We start from the raw sequence: 19,292 nt of genomic DNA on the forward strand, positions 1-19,292 counted from the left end.
GAGAGGAGAGGAAAAGCAAGGAGGGGAGAGGAGAGAAGGAGGAGACAGGAGGGAAGGAGGAGACAGGAGAGGAGAGAAGGAGGAGACAGGAGTGGAGGGAAGAGGAAGGAGGAGGAGGAGAGGTGGTGCATAGACCGTGGTGTTGACACAGCCAGGATGCTAAAGCATATGCAGTGTTGGTCACTGGCAGCACTAGAGACATGACACAGAGGCAGCTCACACTTCCCTTCCTCAGCCCACCTAAATAAGATGTGAGAGTGTTCGTGTTGTGGGTGTGGGTGAGTGCGTGCGTGCGTGCGTGCGTGAGAGAGTGAGTGTGCAATGGCGACGCCTCCTCTTCCCAGCCCAAAATCACAGTCTGCTTGGAGAGGAGCAGGATGCAGCTCTGAAAGCAGGTGTCGAGTGGGAGGAAGTGATGATTCCACAACTGTTCCAATTTGTCCCTTGTGCTAGGCATCCATCAACCTATTTAGATATAGGATAGGGAACATACTGTATAAATACACTGAACAACATAAACCCCCATGTATGGGTCTGACAGCTAAGATAACATACACTACATGTCAGAAAACGAGTGGTGGCATGCCTGTCTGACTGGTGCCCACCAAGACTGAACAAAGTGCCAACGACTTCAAAATGGTAAACGAGACTAGACAAACGAAGCCTGCTAAAGACACACAGACGCCGAATACACTAATAGCTGACTGGCTTTCATGTTCACATCTAGTTCATGTTCACAAAGAGGTTGAATATCAGGCTGATGGCGTTGTCGGGAGCTGTCAGTGGAATAGTATCTGTGTCTGTAAAGTGTTGCTGCATCACATATTAGTCAGACTGCGCTGATCGTATTGCAGGTGGCAACAAAGCACCACTATTTTTACGATGTCAAACAGGGGAACACAGTAAAGAGCGTTTAAACATATACATCAAAACGCTCTTTTAGATGCCTCTTCGCCTCGCCAGTTAAAAGGATCGAGGACAAACAAAGAAGAGCTTCAGAGCGGAGCTAGACATTCTGACACGTACGGAGAAAAGGAACCATTTTCTCTTTGCAAATATTGTCTTTGGGGTGTCGCTGCGCGTTGACAGGATGAGGAAGAGGATCAATGTTTACAGACAGATCGCTAGGGCTTTGGGGGGGGAGGGAGGGAGGGGTTGTATTCATCAGAACCTCTGACACTGCGCTTCACAGTAGATTCAGTGCTGAAGACGTCTGAAGACTGCCAGCCCTGTGATCAAGGGCCCAGCTCTGTGATGGATGGCAACACACACACAAACAGGCGGAAAAGACAACCTCTCCAGGCAAGAGGGAGAGTCAGCTATAATCACATGCAAAGACACGCATATCATACATATAACTTATCAAAAGCACCCATCGCAAAAAAATGGACGAATGGAAGGCAATAATATTGGCCTACTTAGGTTTCTTGTCAATTTGTTTGTCTGTTTGCTTGAAGTTCTAGCATCAGTATTGAAATTCAGCATTCAAAACATGTTTTTCTGGGGTCCTTACAAATTCATGACGACTTTGGTGATGTAGAGATTTCTCTCTTTAATGCCCTGGCTGCCTGTGATGGGAGCTGGGAGCTAAGCTGGGAGCTAGCGAGCGCTAGCTAATCCTGAGGGCTAATAGAAAAGTCCAATCCCCTGCCACTCTCATCCCATACATGTCAATACACTCTGGGCTAAAGAGGGTATTATATAAGAGCCAGAGAAGGAGGCTGGAGGATAGTGGAGAGAGCACGTACACACACATATATACACACACACACACACACACACACACACACACACACACACACACACACTTGCGTGCACAGAGGGATGCTTCTCCTGGGTTTGTACACTGGCCTGCTACTTCGTCAGCACTTTATAGGCGTTTGACGTGATGTTGCCATGTGAGCTAAACCAGGCTCCGACTTTCAGTGTCACATCTTCCTAGCTATTGACCTCTTTTCACTCCCCCCCCACCCCCCCACCCCAAATGAAAACAAACATCTTGGTCTTGTGTGAGGTAAGGGTGTAAGGAGTGCTTCAGGCTGAGTGGCCAACTGTGGCTAATCAAATACTGTGATGCATCCATGGTTCCTGCCTCTGACTGCAGAGTGGATGAGTATCATCGTCATCTTCCCATCATCTCATCATTGGAGTCAATAAAGAGAAGAGACACCGTCTGTCCGGCTTTCACGTCTCTCTCCTCTCTCCCTCCTCTGGTTAACGCAGTGAAAGGCAATCTGAATGAGGCTGAACAGCAAGGGGTCGGCTAATGGCAGACAGGCCAGATTAAGAGATGGAGAGAGAGGAAGTGCAAATATGGCAATGTCAGAGGGGCTCTATCCATCTCCTCAGCAGGCAGCACTGTCCTGTAGGGCTCACGCACAGGCTCACGCAGAGACACATGCAATCACAAACACGTGCACACACAGATTCACATGTGTCCATGTAAAGGACTGAGAGTTCAGTCATGCTGAGAATAAAATTACAACCTTCCAGTAGCAGGACACACAAGCAGGAAGTGGTGACAATGGCAAACCTTTACCATTCATACAAATCTCACTGGGCGGAAAAACGTTTTTTTCTCTCTCCTCTTTCACGTGTAAATGCCTGAAATTAGTGGGATTTTTTTGTTGAAAAAACGACTAATCTCTAGCTCTCTCTCTCCTAGAAAATCATGTACCTCATTCAGTCCCCACCGCCCCTTAACACCCTCCCCGCTTCTATCTCCTCCTTCTCCTGCCCGCACCCCCTCTCTCGGTCCCCAGACTTCCATCGGCACTCAGCGAGCAGAGCGAGCTAACGAGTGACACTCCTGCCATTTGCTCTTTAGAGAGCGTGGGCGTAGTGAAGTAGCACTTTAGTCACCGCCTGGCACAGCTGCGGGCTCCGGGGAGACCAACTGGTTCTTCCTGCGAGCCCGCCACCTGTTCTGCCATGGCAAAAGAGAGAGAGAGAGAGGGAGAGAGAGAGAGAGAGAGAGAGAGAGAGACAGGGGGATCAAGCTCACGGTTGCAGGGAGGAACAGGTGTGAGATGAGGATCCCTTTGTGGAGTGTCCTCTATGCAGCAGGCAGGCATGCAGTCAGGCAGTCAGGCAGTCAGGCAGGCAGGCAGTCAGACAGAGGGGGGCTTAAGGGTTGGAGAGCACAGCTCTGCAGCCTACTGTAGCTCATCATCCCTCTTTGGTCCAGTCAGTGCGTACCACCTAGACTGGTCTGGCTGTAGTGGTGGGTTATGGTAGAACTGTAGTGTACTGCACTAATGATATAATAACACAGGATATAGCTTGTCAGATCCATCTTCACCCTTGCCTTTTGTGAACTAACACTCGCACTTTACATTTTTCCCTTCTAGCACTGACTTTGCTGGTAGCTACTTTATTGAGGAAAAATGTACTATCTTAAGATGAATGCACTTACTGTAAGTCGCTCTAGATAAGAGCATCTGCTAAATGACTAAAATGTCCATGTAAATGTTGTGATACAGCTTACTGTATATCAACACTATAGCTGGGAGACTGAGGTAAGCAATGGTATGGGCTTTTCAGGACCCACAGGTTACACTCAGGTCATACCAGTCCGTACCTAATCAAGACCCCCTTCAGCATGTGTGGGAAGACAAGGGAGGTAGAGTGGAGGTAAGGGGCAGGCAGGGGGCAGGTCTGCGTATCTTGGTGGGTGCAATCACTCCAGCCCTACTTGATCTCCCCCTCCATCTCTCTCATCAGGACGGACCGACGCAAACTCTGCACGCTTCCGCAGCTTCCCTAAACAGGAAGTATGCATGGCTGCACAGACGTGAGTTTGTGAGCGCATCATTTGCATGTGCGGTGAAGAGGAAGAGGAAATGAAACCGTGCTTCGCTATGCCTTTACTGTACTGAGCCGCAGCGCCGTACGTTTCCTCATCCCCAAACACTGCTTTCCATGTGCTTTGACTAAGGACATAAGGCCTGCCCAAGGACTTCTGGGTAGCTGCATGAAATGGGAACAAGCAAACTGGTACTCAGCGACGCTTCAATCCATCCATTAAAATGCTCTGTTATCTATCCCCCCAGTACCAAAGGGAAATGGATCTGTGTGTGTGTGTGTGTGTGTGTGTGGGTGTGTGTGTGTGTGTGTGTGGGTGACATGCATGTATTTTCCTCCCCATGGACACAGAGTGAAAGGACAAAACGACGGTAACACAATACAACGCAGAATAATGGGTTCATGTGGGTGAACAGGGGTGAATGGGTCACGGACTCACGGACATGTACCGATGTGCGGAGCGTTTTTGTTGTTGTGTGAGACTAGTTGCTTATAAGCAGAGATCGTGTTCACGTGTTGGCTAGGGAATAAATGTGACTTTTTAAGTGTATGTGTACACACACCATTCAATTCCCTGCATATGAGTCTACGTGATCATGGTTCTGTACGGTTATGAACGTGCATGTGTTAGAAACTGAACATGTCCATAGATGTGTGTGAGCTCCGCTCCAGATCTGACAAGACTCCTGCACACACGCCGAGCAGAGCTCTTGTTCTAAGTCCACACCGATGCAGACGCAGCGTTTTGGCATGCTGCTGCCCCCTGTGTACACCAGCATGAACAGGCAAAATAGCAGCTCGCGCTGTGCTACAACATATCGACTGCTCACCTATCCCTCGTGTGTTGATGAAGGTGAAACCCAGACAACACAATTAGTCAGCAGCAGCAGCCGGGAGCCAGCTAACAACCTCCTCACATTAGCACAGCCATCAGTCTAGCCACTGCTCCTGACTCCTGGATATCAATTGTTAATGTATCCAATCAATAGAGAAGTAGAATGAGAGAGAGAGACAGTCAGAGGGAGGGAGGGCTAAGGAGAAAGGGGGGAGGTTATCTTTCTAGTTAACTGACGTGTTGGGGTTGTGAGTACCTACATGAGAGGCGGACGTCGTGTGCACACAGGGCAATCACGTGTTCCTTAATTCTTAGCAGCCATATTTAACCCCCCCGGGGGGTGAATATATTTGGCCACAGCTGTTTCACAGGCTGAGCGCCCCCCTCCTCTCCTCTCCCTTGTTCACCCCCGTACGTCCATACTGTTACACTCTCAATCTGATTCTGCCAAGGACGTGCTGAGCCGCGTGCTGAGGGTTCCCATAGTAACAGAATGTGTCTTTCTACTTTAGGGCTCTCTTTTTCTATCTATTGTCTACCACGCCGGCAGCTTGAATCAAAGCAAATGCCGGGCTGACCAATAGCGCTCATCTATTTTCCTCCCCCCTCAGCTCCCCAGTCCATGACAAGCTTTCGGAATGCCTGCTGTGGTTCATAAAGTGACCGGCCATTTTCTTTGGCCACTTATGAATATGGCTGTGTGTTTCTCTTGGAGTGGACCCTTTTACTTTGGATGACGAGGGAGATCGATGTTTAGGTTTTTGGTTTCGGTCTTTGGTGGTGGTTTATGGCAGTGATGCTGTAGGCTGAAACCCTAAAGACAGCCCAGTCATAGTGTCGGGTAGATTCCTACTAGGCTTGGCTGTCCAGTGGAGGCCAGGGAGGGCTTGGGGGCCCAGTATTCAATAAGTATGTTGCTGTGCCTGGGTTTGCTTTAGCACGTTATAGCTGTGGTAAGCTGCCTGCTCTCCTCTCCTGCTGGGACTCCCCATGGCCATACGGTCAGAGGGGATACGGCAGCTTGACAACACTTCTACGCCTGGAGCCCTTCCACACACACAGGCATAACCACACACACAGGCATAACCACACACACACACACACACACACACACACACACACACACCAACTGCGCCAGAGGTCTCATGTCTTACCCTATTTGCCTTACACACACCTACTTACCTAGAAAGTCTACGTGTGTGGATTGTTAAATCCCACCAACCCATCATGATGTACCTAAATGTGTCTGCTTCAGGGAGACGGGAGCTGATCTGAGCTAGTAGGGAGCCGACGGCTCATTATGGGGCTGAGTTTAGCCCTGGTGACCAGCGTAGCTGCAGATCTCTCTCTGTGTCCGAGCTCTTCCTGCCAGGAGTGTCTGAGCCCCAGCACCTTGGTCCGATCCTCCCGCCTGGCAGCATTGACCTTTCTCTGGGCTTAGGGCTGAAGATGGCGGTGCTGACAGAACCCCGCTGCTTTCAGAGGGAGTTGAGCTGGCTGGGCCGATGCCGCATGACAAACAGTGACAGCACTGAACTCAAGGGCATCGCGTGACTGGCCACAGAGCTGAGCCACCTCCACCTCTGTATGCCTGTATGACACTGCACATGGAGACAGGCACACATTCACTACTACACCAAAGGAGAGAGTAGACCAGAGAAGCCTTATCTGACCCAGCGCATGGTAGTCTGACCTTCTGCTACAGTAGCCACTCTCCTATGGGGATTAAACTTCACAGTAGACAGACTCTTGTCGACATGGATGTGGGGTGGGAGTGTTTCCTGTTGAATACCACGTCACATGAGCCTCCTGGGTGCGTGGCTGGCTGGGCTGGGGTGACAGCAGGGCCAGAGTGGCCATGGTTGACCTGTAAGCATGGCAGGCAGTTCCACTGGGAACATGAAGCTATGGATAACAGCAGAAGGAAGGTACTGCGAGACACGACTGTCACTTGTACAATGCAAGCACCGTCTATGAGTAAATATACCTTATTGGTTAACGTACTGCTTCGGAAACAAGAAGTCACTGGACAATGAACATAGGTATTGATAATAATTTGGAATAATAATATGAATGTTACCATGTATCAAGCCACTATTCATAAATTATAACACATTAAGCTCACCCCACTTCTGTGTGAGAGTCCATTGGTGCTCTGTGGGAGGGAGGGGTTATGGCTATACACCCGCAGGCAAGACTGTATAAATCCTACTTCCCTGTCTGTCTGTCTACACTGAAGACCCATGGAAACTATTTTCCATTGGACAGAACATGACCTAAATACAGAGAGCCTCCATAAACTGTTCACGACTGACGTCTTCTCCCACGTCTTCCCTCCCAAAACACCATGCGTCCCACTCCACTAAAAGCTTCAGTTGCACCCCCAATATCCGCTATATTGAACTTTGACGAACCGATGTCTAACCCCTCCCGGCTGTTGACAGCTCCTGCTGCTCAGCTGACTCACTGGACGCCATTTTGGATCCCACAGTTTTCCAGGGGGTTGCATGAATCTCCAATTAGCAGATGAAACAACAACTGGAGGGCTCTACTACAGTGCTCTCCTGTCATCTTAGAAAAATAGAGCTCGGAAACATAAACATTGCATGATGACAGATCCCAAGGCGGAGAGAAACAAGATTATAAATTCCTTTTAACCGACTAAGCACTTAATACCATTGGATTGTGTCTGCAGGGAAAATAAACAGTTACCAACCCAGAGTTTACTATATGGTACAAAATGATGAGGAAAAAATATTGAAGTAATAAACGGTATCAAATTCTATTATAATATTTAATAACGTATCGATAAAACCATAGTCATTTCAAGAACTGGAAAGCTCTCCTTTTCAAACAGGAAGGGAAGAAGTCTCTATTTTCTCTTGTTGAGCAGCTTGCCACACAAAGTTGTGCAATTAGTGACATTTCACCCTGCCTGTGCCCCCGTTACCCACCTACACTGGCACTGCCAGGCTTGTCACCCCGATTCGCAGCCACAGGTAGCACTGAAGCACCCCCACACTGTCACTCCCACTTCCTGTGTGAGTCGGGGACGACGAGAAGCTGACATTCACACACTAACACTGACGGACGTGTGGGGCGGGCGCACCCACACACACACACACACACACACACACACACACACACTCAGCAGAGTGTGATGGTTATCAGTGTTTTACATGTATTTTTCTATCTGCAGCCCCACTGAGAGCCTCAGTCAGTCAAAGAACTGTGCTGCAGCTGGAATACACACCACCTCCGCAACAAGGCACAAAGGGAAGCAGTAGAGAGAGAGAGAGAGAGAGAGAGAGAGAGAGAGAGAGAGAGAGAGAGAGAGAGAGAGAGACGTATAAAGGAACAGGGTATGACACGGTGACACGAGTGACAGAAGGACGCTCTTTAAACCTTCAAAGGCTACATTGCTGCACGTTGTCAACAGCGTCAACAACATCATCTGACGCCGACTGTTTCTTTTATCAAGCCCATTGCATGGAAATAATAGCACCATAATTAGTCTAGCGGCATTAATATGTTAATGGGTTAAAAAGCGCACACAAAAAAAACATTCTAAATTTAGGATATTATACTTTTGGCAAAAGATTATTAACGGAGTCATTTGGTTACCATGGTATTCAGCAGTGACATTGAGAATAATTCTACAAAATAACTACAGTACACCTCATTCAAACCCGTCTATCAGACAAAGGGACTGCCATTTTACCCTCTAATGATGGGTATTATGCGAAAAAGAAAAACGGCTTCATTGGTTCTGTTAAAGATCTCTCACTTTTAGACAGAAATTCACTCGTTAACACCTCTAGCGAGCTGTCCCTTCTATGGTGTAGCTCCTGTCCTGTGTAAAGAACGATGGAAATGGCTGACCAGAGGTATACAGATGAAAAACAGTACAGTCCAGTCAGTAGAGTACAGTATGGGAACATACCTCTGGGATTTGTCAGACTTCTTCTCCCTGGCAAAGTTATCCAGGCACACACCCTCTTCACACACTCTGTGATCGGGAGAGAGAGAAACGGGCTGTCAGAATATAAAGACTAGTGGCTAAATGTGCATGACCATGCACAAATACCACCCAAATCCCAGACGAACACAGTGAAAGTGTAAATTGGTATTGATGTATATTCTGCACAAAGTGAACAGTGAACCTGCTCGCCACACTTTTCCTCTATGTATCTGTGCCTGTCAGCCTGCTACGCTCCTCTTTCTCCTTCAGGTGGTGTGGTGGAGCCTCTACCAACATCCCTGAGAGAGACCCTCTCTGCTCTCACCCCTGTCCTCTGTGCCCCGTCCTCTGTCCTACATAGTCACTGTGATGTCACCTCACCTCCTTGGCTGACGAGAGGCAGATGACAAGAGCAGCACCGAAACACACTGACAAGACCTCTCTCTCTCTGTATCACTCTCTCTCTCTCTCTCTCTCTTTATCTCGCTTCCTTCATATCTATCTCTCTCCCGACATTATTCAGCAGTATTCCAGAGCCAAGCCTCACAGCAGCCCACCTGACACGGTGTCCTCTGCATCCCTTCAGCGATGGGGAGCCTTGGGGGAGAGGGGCGGGGGGTAGAAATCACAGCCACAGAGTCCAAGTCGCACAAGCCTCTACGAGCGCCGTTCACACGGCTCTGAGAATAAGAACTATTCCCTTCTACTGTCTGCAGCCCTCCCTCCCTCCCTCCCTCACTCTCTCTCTCTCTCTCTCTCTCTCTCTAGCTTGCCTGCTCACTCTCTCTCTGCCTCTAGCACTGCTCGCTGCTCAGAGGCGGGAGCAGAGCGGGAGAAAAAAATTATCATATTTCTTTAGCATAAGCAGCTGTGGTCTGATTGGCTGGCTGGGAGCGGAGGAGGAATAAATCGAGCCAGTGACACACCATCAGTGGCTGCTGGCTGGCAGAGTGCAGCCATAAAAGTAGGTCTCAGCTGGTTTTACTGCTGCAGAAAGCAAAAGAAAAGAAAGAAATTGGGGGAAAGGGAGAGAGGCTACCTCTTTCTGAGAGCAGGAAGGAGGAGGCCATGAGTGTTTCCTGTTGTGCAGCCAGGGCGAGTGACTAGCGAGGACGTCACACAGCGTTCACACTCCTCCAGGGCATCGGCACAGCCGGCGAAGGAGATACACTCCTTTCAGTCACCCAGAGGAGGAGGAGTAGCAGGAGGACAACAGCACAAAGACTACTCCATGTGTTGACTCTCTGTCAGAATGTGCCTGCACTGCTGCCCCACTGTTTCCTAAGTGGCCATGTCCTGCTCCATTGACAGGGGTTCACATTTAGAAGACATATAGCCCTGTGTGTGGGTGGGTGTGCATGTGCATGTGTGTCACACTGATCCATTATGCGGTTATAGTCAATGTGGTCCATGACAGCATCTGAGGAGGAGTGTCATTACTCAGCTGTGAATAGCCCCATCCGGCCACACTATGTCTGTCTGCACTGATTCCCAGCTAGGGCCAATTACACTGTAAATCAACACTTTATTCAGAGAAAACCCGTTCATTTAAGGAAAGCAAATACGGCAAGAATCTACAAGTATATGTATGCAGGCTTTTCCCTTTTAAGGAAAGTGTGTCATGATACACAAGAGGGAGAATAAAACTAGTAGGCGTACAAATTACATGTTTTTTCACCAATTCTGTCTTTCTCTTTTGAAGGACTACTCTCTTCCATTAGCCTTGAACAGCCTGCTATGGTTTTGCACTGGGCTACAGCCACGGAGCACAGGTGCAGATGTTATCAAGCTTCCTACTGTTGCAATTTCCCTCCACCACTTATATCAAGCCATCTGAGGGTAATTTTCTTCGGAAGCCCGGCCCGGCAGACCCTACGCAAACATGGGCCAAACGACACTCGAGGAGGGCAACAGGAGGCACATTCTGTTAGCCCAGCATTGGCTCAACAAAGCATCCTTGTGGAGAGAAAGAGAGAGGGAGGGGGTCGCCTTGGTTACCACTGCCATTTCCTCCTTGTTCCACTGCTGCTCCAGGGGAGCTGTAGTCAGCGCTACATACCACCCCCACCCCCCCCCCCCCCCCCCGCCTCCTCTCCCTTTCTTCCCTTCCCCTCCCCTCCCCTGCCTCCTAGCTCTGCAGGTGTACATGTGCAGCTAATAGGGGAAACCACAGAGCAGGGTGAGTGTTTAGTAGGGTGAACCACTGAACCGCGTCAGCCCATTAACTGTATACGGTGCAGGGAGCACGGTGCCGGTGAATAATTCAAAGGGCCCCTCTCAGGGACCCGGTCACAGGTGGCCCTATCACCTTACCTCTGGGGCCTGAGAGCTGTGAGGAGGAACACATACACACTGCTGGGGTTTACACAATGTTTTCCATAATCGACGGCGGTCGGCTAAATAGCCGATAACAGACTCATTGTCAGCCGGCTACTTTTTCCACCTCATTTATTAACTAGGCTTACTTTCATTTAAAAGTTTAAATTCACTAGTCAGAAAAGTCTGTATAGCCTTCTTCCGCTAGAATGTACGACATGCATCAGTGGCTAGCCAATGAGTACGGGTCACCCAGTATGCACAGAATCCTTTGTTAGCAAGGTTCCGCTGGCCTCATAGTGACGAATGACATTGTTTTGATAGCTACGTTGCTCTACGTGGCTACGTTAGCGTCAACTATGGGTAGCTACCACAGGAGATTGGATTTCTGTTAAGTCCTCACTAATAATGGACCCTGTGCGAATTGAGTAGCCTGTGATCATGCTACTCAATTTGCACGGGGTCCACAGTTACAAATGACTTCCTTCAGGCTAAGGAAGCTAGCCAGCTGTTATGGAAAACTATTTGTCAACAAATGGAAATTAACTAGCTATTTCCGGGGTGACGAATTACACTTTCTACCAGTGTCCTAGCTAGCTACTTCCCTCATCTTAACATTGATAGAAGTCCAAACTCTCGCGGTAGCTACCCATACCCACTGCATCTCAGTGCAAGAGGTGTCACAACAGTCCCTGGTTCGAATCCAGGCTGTGTCACATCCGGCCGTTATTGGGAGTCCCATAGGGCAGTGCACAATCGGCCCAGCGTCGTCCGTGTTTGGCCAGGGTAGGCAGTCATTGTAAATAAGAATTTGTTCTTAACTGACTTGTGTAGTTAAATAAAACAAATACATTAAAATATAGCTGATTCTAACATAGCAACGTTGCTATCAAAACAATGTAATTTGTCACTATGGGACCAACGGAACCTTGAAACAAAATAGCCCTTGCTCATTGGGTAGCCAAACATCTTCTAGTGATCTATTGATAGGACAGGCGCCTGTCAGTCACTAAGCGAGTGAAGATTTGTTAGTCTGCTGTCTGTCACCGCCTCTCAGTAACTGTGTTATTTTTTGTGCGCTCTAGATGGCCGCAGTCAGCTCCATGTGAATTTACACATGTTGTTTCTCACAACCTTTTTTCTTAGGTTTTGCCACAAACTCAATTGAAACAGTAGATTAGATTCAGTTTTTTACACAATACATTAAATTTAATGAGTAGACTAGACTAGTTTTTCTGACAGTATTACTAATCTAATGTCTTCCCTCAAAGTCCCACCCACAGTGACTAATTGACGGATCTGAAACCCTAACTCTGTGATTTATAAACATCCGGCCCCCTCCCCTGACAATCCCATGGACAGTGATTGATTGACAGGCCAAACTGTCAGAGGGATAGTTCACCCAAATTTCAAAATTACATTTGTTTTCTTACACTATGTGTCCACAGCAGCAGAGTCAATACAATACATTATTTGAAGAACATGCATCAATGTGGCAATTCATATATTGCAGTAACAATGTACGCTGATTCAAAATATAAATGTAACATGTGAAGTGTTGGACCCGTGTTAAATGAGCTGAAATAAAACATACACATAAAAAGCTTATTTCTCTCAAATGTTGTGCACACATTTGTTTACCTCCTTGTTAGTGAGCATTTCTCCAACATTAAGATAATCCAACCAGCTGACAGGTGTGGCATGTCAATAAGGTGATTAAACAGCATGATAATTGCACATGTGCACCTTGTGCTGGGGGAAATAAAAGGCCACTCTAAAATGTGCCGTTTTGTTACACAACACAATGCCTCAAATGTCTCAAGTTTTGAGGGAGCGTGAAATAGGCATGCTGACTGCAGGAATGTCCACCAGAGCTGTTGCCAGATAATTGAATGTTAATTTCTGTACCATAAGCTCCATCCAACATCATTTTAGAGAATTTGGCAGTACGTCCAACCAGCCTCACAACTGCAACCATGCCACGTGTAACCATGCCAGCCCAGGACCTCAACATTCGGCTCCTTCACCTGCGGGATCGTCTGAGACCAGCCACCCGGACAGCTGATGAAACTGTGGGTTTGCACAACTGAATAATTTTTGCACAAACTGTCAGAAACCATCTCTGAGAAGTTAATCTGCGTGCTGGTCATCCTCACCAAGTCCCAGTCATGTGAAATCCATAGATTAGGTCCTAATTTATTTAATTCAATTGACTGATTTCCTTATATGAACTGTAACTAAATCTTTGAAATTGCTACATGTTGAGTTTATTGCTCAGTATAAATATGACTTTAATCTCAAGAGAAGACAGGTTTAACAGTCCTGATCATATAGGCCTAAAACAACTAGCATACTGAATTCATACATTTTCAGTCATTTTAATTGTAAAATAATGTCTTTCTACTCAATAACACAACTCATTTTACCAATATGGGTATTTCATATGGAATCAAGGCATTCGAATGTACCAGAGGCCACAAAAATAGGGCTTGTTCTCCCGCCCGTGGTTAATTTTTATATTTGGCTGGCTAATCCATGTACTTACGGAAAACACTGTTTATATAACTACACACTATCACACACACACACACACACACCCCTTACATAAAGATACTGTAGAGGGGGGAACCTGAACATCGAGTCACCTGTGTCAACGCTGTTTTTGTTATTGTGATCACATGATTGTGAAGATTTCAAGCCAAGGTCAGGATCCTGTGCTGTTTTCAGAGTTACAGAAATTTCCATGGCGTCAGATGTAGGACACAGGTGTCTGAGTGTATTGTGACGTGAAAACATTTCTAGCGTAATGCAAGCAACACCACAGACCTACATACCCATTGCAATATACCCTGGATAAACAGCCACAACTACATGGTCACAATGACCCATCTCTAACCATTTGACTCATCTCTGACCATCTCATACATTTGAATATGATTTGGATCCACAATGCCACACTGAGATCAAAGGGACCGACTAGTCTGAAGGTCATCCTGGTGCTTGGACCTCTGTGTCCTCATTAAAGTTCCAAAGGCTGGGCCTAATATAGTGTAAAAGAGGTCATACAAAAAGATTTGTAGTGATTCTTATGTTGAAGATGTAAAGAATATTTGCTGGTCTGTGGTGTGTAATGACTAGCAACCAGATCCTGCATTTGGTATTCTTAGTATTCCAGGTACTAAGAAGCATGCACCCATTAAGAAAATGACTGTAAAAACTGCTAAATCCCCTTGGATTGATGAGGAATTGAATTTTTTAAAGTAATTTTTTTAACAAGGAAGGGATCATTGAGATTTGAAATTTGAGCGACCAAGCCAAGATAGGCAGCACAAAGTCATTGCACAATTACAGACAGACAACATGATAAACTACAAGTAATCTAGTAGAAACCATAGAATTCACAAGAGTATAACACAATCATAAAACAGCTAATTAAAAACATTGACAGGTCAGGGAATCAGCCTCAAAATCTTGATTTATAAACACCAATCGGGACAAGTTCTTCCAGTTTAAAAGTATTTTGTAAGGTGTTCCAAGCCAATGGCGCAGAGTACATAAAAGCCCTTTTACCAAATTCAGTTCGGACATTTGGAACAGTTAGCAGGATAAAGTCCTGCGAACGAAGAGAGTACCCACCACATCTCTGAACAATAAAAATGGTAGTAAACCCAAAATTGTATGGTTGAGAAGCATGAGGCAAAAGGTATGGCAAGTTTGGAAGCACAACCGATTGGCAAACCTACTGCAAATTGAGAAAATCATATGACTAAACTGAATAAAAATAAGAAGAAACTATACTATGAAACAAAGATAAATTATATAAAGAATGATAGTAAAAAGCTTTGGAGTATCTTAAATGACATTTTGGGGAAAAAATAAAACTCATAAAGCTCAATCATTGAAACAGATTGTCACGCCCTGATCTGTTTCACCTGTCCTTGTGTTTGTCTCCACCCCCTCCAGATGTTGCTTATTTTCCCCAGTGTATTTATCGCTGTGTTTCCTGTCTCTCTGTGCCAGTTCATCTTGTATGTTTCTAAGTCAACCAGCGGTTTGCCCATTCTCCTGCTTTTTGCATTCTCCTTTTTCTAGTCCTCCCGGTTTTGACCCTTGCCGGTTTCTGGACTTTGTACCCGCCTGCTTGACCATGAGCTTGTCTGCCACTCTGATCTGGTTTTGACCTTTTTGCCTGTCCACGACCATTCTCTTGCCTACCCTTTTAGATGAATAAACATTCTAAGACTCCAACCATCTGCCTCCTGTGTCTGAATTTGGGTCTCGCCTTGTGCCTTGATACAGATGGCACATTCATCACAAAACCCACTGATATTGCCAAATACTTAATTCATTTTTTAATTGGCAAACTTAGGCATGACATGCCAACGACAAACGCTGACACTACACATCCAAGTATATCTGGTCAAATCATGAAAGACAAGCACTGTCATTTTTTATTCTGTAAAGTGAGTGTGGAAGAGGTGAAAAAATGATTGTTTTCTATCAACAATGACAAGCCACCGGGGTCTGACAACTTGGATGGAAAATTACTAAGGATAATAGCGGACAATATTGCCACTCCTATTTGCCATATCTTCATTTTAAGCCTACTAGAAAGTGTGTGCCCTCAGGCCTGGAGGGAGGCAAAGGTCATTCACTAAATCACAGTCCTATTTGGGATTATGTGGGAACCCCCATGGGGATTGGGACGGGGGACGGGGGACGGGGGGTGACAACAAAGGTTAGAGAGTTAGACAGAAAGATTGCTTAGAGGATTTAGAAGGGGCCAGACACAGCTCAGGTGTGAGTCACTGTCATCTTCCCATCACTGAATGGTGACATGAAGGCAAAGATACTTAGGATCCATGCTCAGTAACATCCTAGCATCCCAGTCTCCTGATCTATACACTACAGCCACCACTATAGATAATACATGCAGAACCACAAGTAACAGCAAGTTTTAGATACCATGGTCTTCCGTTCCCAACTCGATTCCCTCTCTGGGTAATCAAGTCATTAAATGTGTTGCATGGTTTGGTCTTTGAAACTAAGTGGTGAGAGGGAATCTTCCATAACGACAATGGTGCAAAGTAGATCTCCTCTTCCCAGGCTGTGTGTTGTGTTCTGTGTTCCGTGTTCTGTGTGTATTCAGGGACGTAGCTCAAAGGCAGAGATTGACATTAGACTACTATTTATTTACCCCACCACAGAACATTTGACTGTATCATTAACCTGCTGGTGTCAAATGGTCCAGTGTCTCCGTGCAGTCAGTAGAGGAAAGACTCTTATCGGTATATTGTGTCAGGTACTGTAGATCTGAAATAAAGCTTCACAATAGACCAGCTCCCTAACCAGAGACACAATACAAAAACGTCCACACACAAAGAGATGAGTAGAGGGTTTCATCCACTGCTAAGTGACCATGGTGAAATTGAGCAATATCATACTGCTTACGTTCTGTATTCCAGGCTCACAACCTCACCGTCCTCCTCTCACAATCAGGTTGCTGGTACTGCGAAAGACACACTGAAATATGTGTGCAGTATGGCATAATATATCCCACTCCTCTCCTACAACGCTGTGGGACAGATGGTACAGCATGTAGGTTGGTCTTTTAGAATTCATGCCCAGTGTTTGATGGCTGTCCACTGGCTGTCCACTGTCCACTGTGCCACTCTACTGCTCTCTGCCTTTGGCTGTGGGTGCCAAACCTGAATGATATCCGTTTAGAGTCAGATCATGCTCAACAAAGGTGAATTACAATGATGGGATAGTAGGTTATTTCTGTATCTGCATTAAAGCAATTTAGGACATCTAAATGAAGGTACTGTATGAGAAACAGACAAAAACTGCCACTGGGTAACGTAGGCTTCAATTGTGGTACCATGGTAATAGACTGTTATCATGGATGTAAAGCCTTTGAGCACATCCATTAATGTTTCATGGGAAAACATATCACATGTTGATGGTTAGTTCTGTTTTGATGATGAAAAACACATCACTTAGTCACCTGTCATTGTCATGATGACAGACTGAAATATGGATTGAGGACCCAGCAGGTAAATATTATTGACATGGGTTCAATCAGTCAAACATACATTGGACAACCAGGAAGGATGTTAAACATGAAAATGTATCATCCTAAAGACTGGTACTGTATGTGCAAGAGCACATATCTCTCTAAACTATCTTTCTATAAAAAGCAATTGAAAAATGTGCTTTCTATTAGGAAAATAACATACTAGAAATACATGTTGACCAAATGGTTGGGAGGAAATAACTGTTAGGCAATGAAACAAAAAATACAAGCTAAGGAGAAAATTTGAATTTTCAACATCACTAGCTCTGTGCATATGCTGCAGTTGGGTAATCCGGTGCAGAAACAACCCATTCGTAATCCATACGTAATGGATAATACAAATTACGAATTATTATTATTATTATTTGTTTTACATTAAATCATATTATTTTCACCAGAAAGTGGGTATAAAAAAAAGCAGGCGCCTGAGAACCCCCTTAATGGGCCCCGTTTTTGACGGCGAACACGTCATGGAACATTCCCCGAACGGGCTAGTGTACCACCCACCATACCTCTCACAGACACACACACATTCAAGCACACAGAAACATAGGATGTAGGCTACATCAAATTACAGACCACGACAGTCAACACGCACATAACAGACAATAATATACAAATAGGTGACAGAGAAAGGTGCATGGTCTTGACTATTCCGTGGAGAGAGAATACAAGCTTCCTGCCATGAATCCATCTTAATCGGTTTACAAACCGTTTGCCCGCTGCATTGGCTGTGCAAATTCCTTAGGATATTACGCAACATTCCTAATCTGCGCGCAAGCGCTGGGTATTCCCCATCCCCACATAGCTATTATAATAAACGGAACAAAGACAATAGATTTTCCGTTACAAAATAACGAAATTGTACACTGGAAGTCAACTGACAGTTTATATTTAGTCACTTACCGTGTCACATTTAAAGTTTCGTGCAAAACACCACGTCCTGGTAGCCTAACATCCCAGAGAAATGACAACCTATGACAACGCTCTTGACACTTCGCTAATTGCCGGATAAAACGTCACGAGAACACAAAAACGAGCAAAATTAGCAAAGATCGACTTCTGCAGGACTATTCTCGAACCTTATGCTGCCACTAAATAAAGAAAAGTTGTCAGTAAAAAAATGCTCTTCAACAGGATTTTTCCGTTTTTGAGGAAGACGCCGAAGCTTAGAGCGTGAGTTTGCGATCGGGAGACACAGGGTTTATTTGTGGAACTACATCCCAGAATAGAAAAGATGAGAGAGAGAGAACGAGAGAGAAGGAGAATGTGACAGTGTGTTTGGTGCGTGACGTCATCGGATCCCCCAGCGCGACCCAGGGAGAGAGAGGAAGAAGCGGTGGAGCGAGGCAGTGTGAGGTGGTAGAGGGACAGGGACATGGAGAATCCGGCCCCGTCCCCCTCTCCTCCGTGCTCTGTACAAAGGGAACTCCCTAAGCAGCGCACCCAGGGACGTGACACGCAAACAGACAGACAGACAGACAGACCAGGATACATTTCATGCAAGGACCAATTTGAAAATATGTCTCTAGCATATCCTATTAATAAATATACCATAGTGCAATTACTGTGTACCACAGTGTAAACGTTCTCTTTATTCTCATGGTTCAATATGCTAAAGTCGAAATTGCCAAGGGAATGGCTTACATGTCCCCCCCAATATTAAGAACAAATCGACCCCCCCCCCCCCCCCCCCCCCCAATAATTATAAAAAAAAAAAAATTGAGATTGGAATTCGGGTGCCCCCCAAATAGCATATGAACACTTCGTAAGCAATGTTAAAATGTGTAGAATTTCAGGAAATTAGCTTTAACAGTCGACTTTGTCCAACTCCTCTTTGTCTTTTCTAACAGAAATGGGGTTTGCCTTTGGTGGGTCATCGATGTGTCACCGACGTAGTTAGTTCGTTAGCTAAGCTACCCACTTGTAGCTAGCCAGTAACTCCTCCAGTATGTGTTGGCGTGTGTGTGCATGCGTGTTGTATGTATATACACGGAGCGTACAAAACATTAAGAACACTCTTTTGCTCTTTCCATGACACAGACTGACCAGGTGAATCGAGGTGAAAGACATGATCCCTTATTGATGTCACTTGTTAAATCCACATCAAATCAGTGTAGATGAAGGGGAGGAGACAGGTTAAAGAAGGATTTTTAGACACCTTGAAACAATTGAGACATGGATTGTGTATGTGTGCCATTGTCACGACTTCCGCTGAAGTCGGCTCCTCTCCTTGTTTGGGCGGCGTACGGCGGTCGGCATCACCGTCTTTCTAGCCATCGCGCTCCATTTTTCATGTA

The 19,292-nt window shown here is 46.0% G+C and overlaps 1 protein-coding gene across 3 annotated transcripts in view; it reads right to left on the reverse strand.

The window, feature by feature from the left end:
* The window catches only part of LOC110522245 (transcription factor HIVEP2), a 111,084-nt gene extending 92,796 nt beyond the window's left edge, over positions 1 to 18,288 (reverse strand). Inside the window, exons 1-2 of one of the 3 annotated variants that reach the window (XM_036975817.2) lie at positions 17,899 to 18,288; positions 8,583 to 8,648 (exon numbers count right to left, since the gene is read on the reverse strand). The gene's annotated coding sequence lies outside the window, so the exon portion shown is untranslated. Of the gene's footprint in view, positions 1 to 8,582; positions 8,649 to 9,157; positions 9,410 to 17,898 lie in introns of those variants that run through there. The other 2 variants (XM_036975818.2, XM_090233457.1) reach the window with 2 other exon arrangements.
* Between the last annotated feature and the right edge of the window lie 1,004 nt (positions 18,289 to 19,292).

This window comes from Oncorhynchus mykiss, chromosome 4 (genome assembly GCF_057628025.1).
Source record: "Oncorhynchus mykiss isolate SJ-2025 chromosome 4, ASM5762802v1, whole genome shotgun sequence".
Taxonomy (NCBI): domain Eukaryota; kingdom Metazoa; phylum Chordata; class Actinopteri; order Salmoniformes; family Salmonidae; genus Oncorhynchus; species Oncorhynchus mykiss.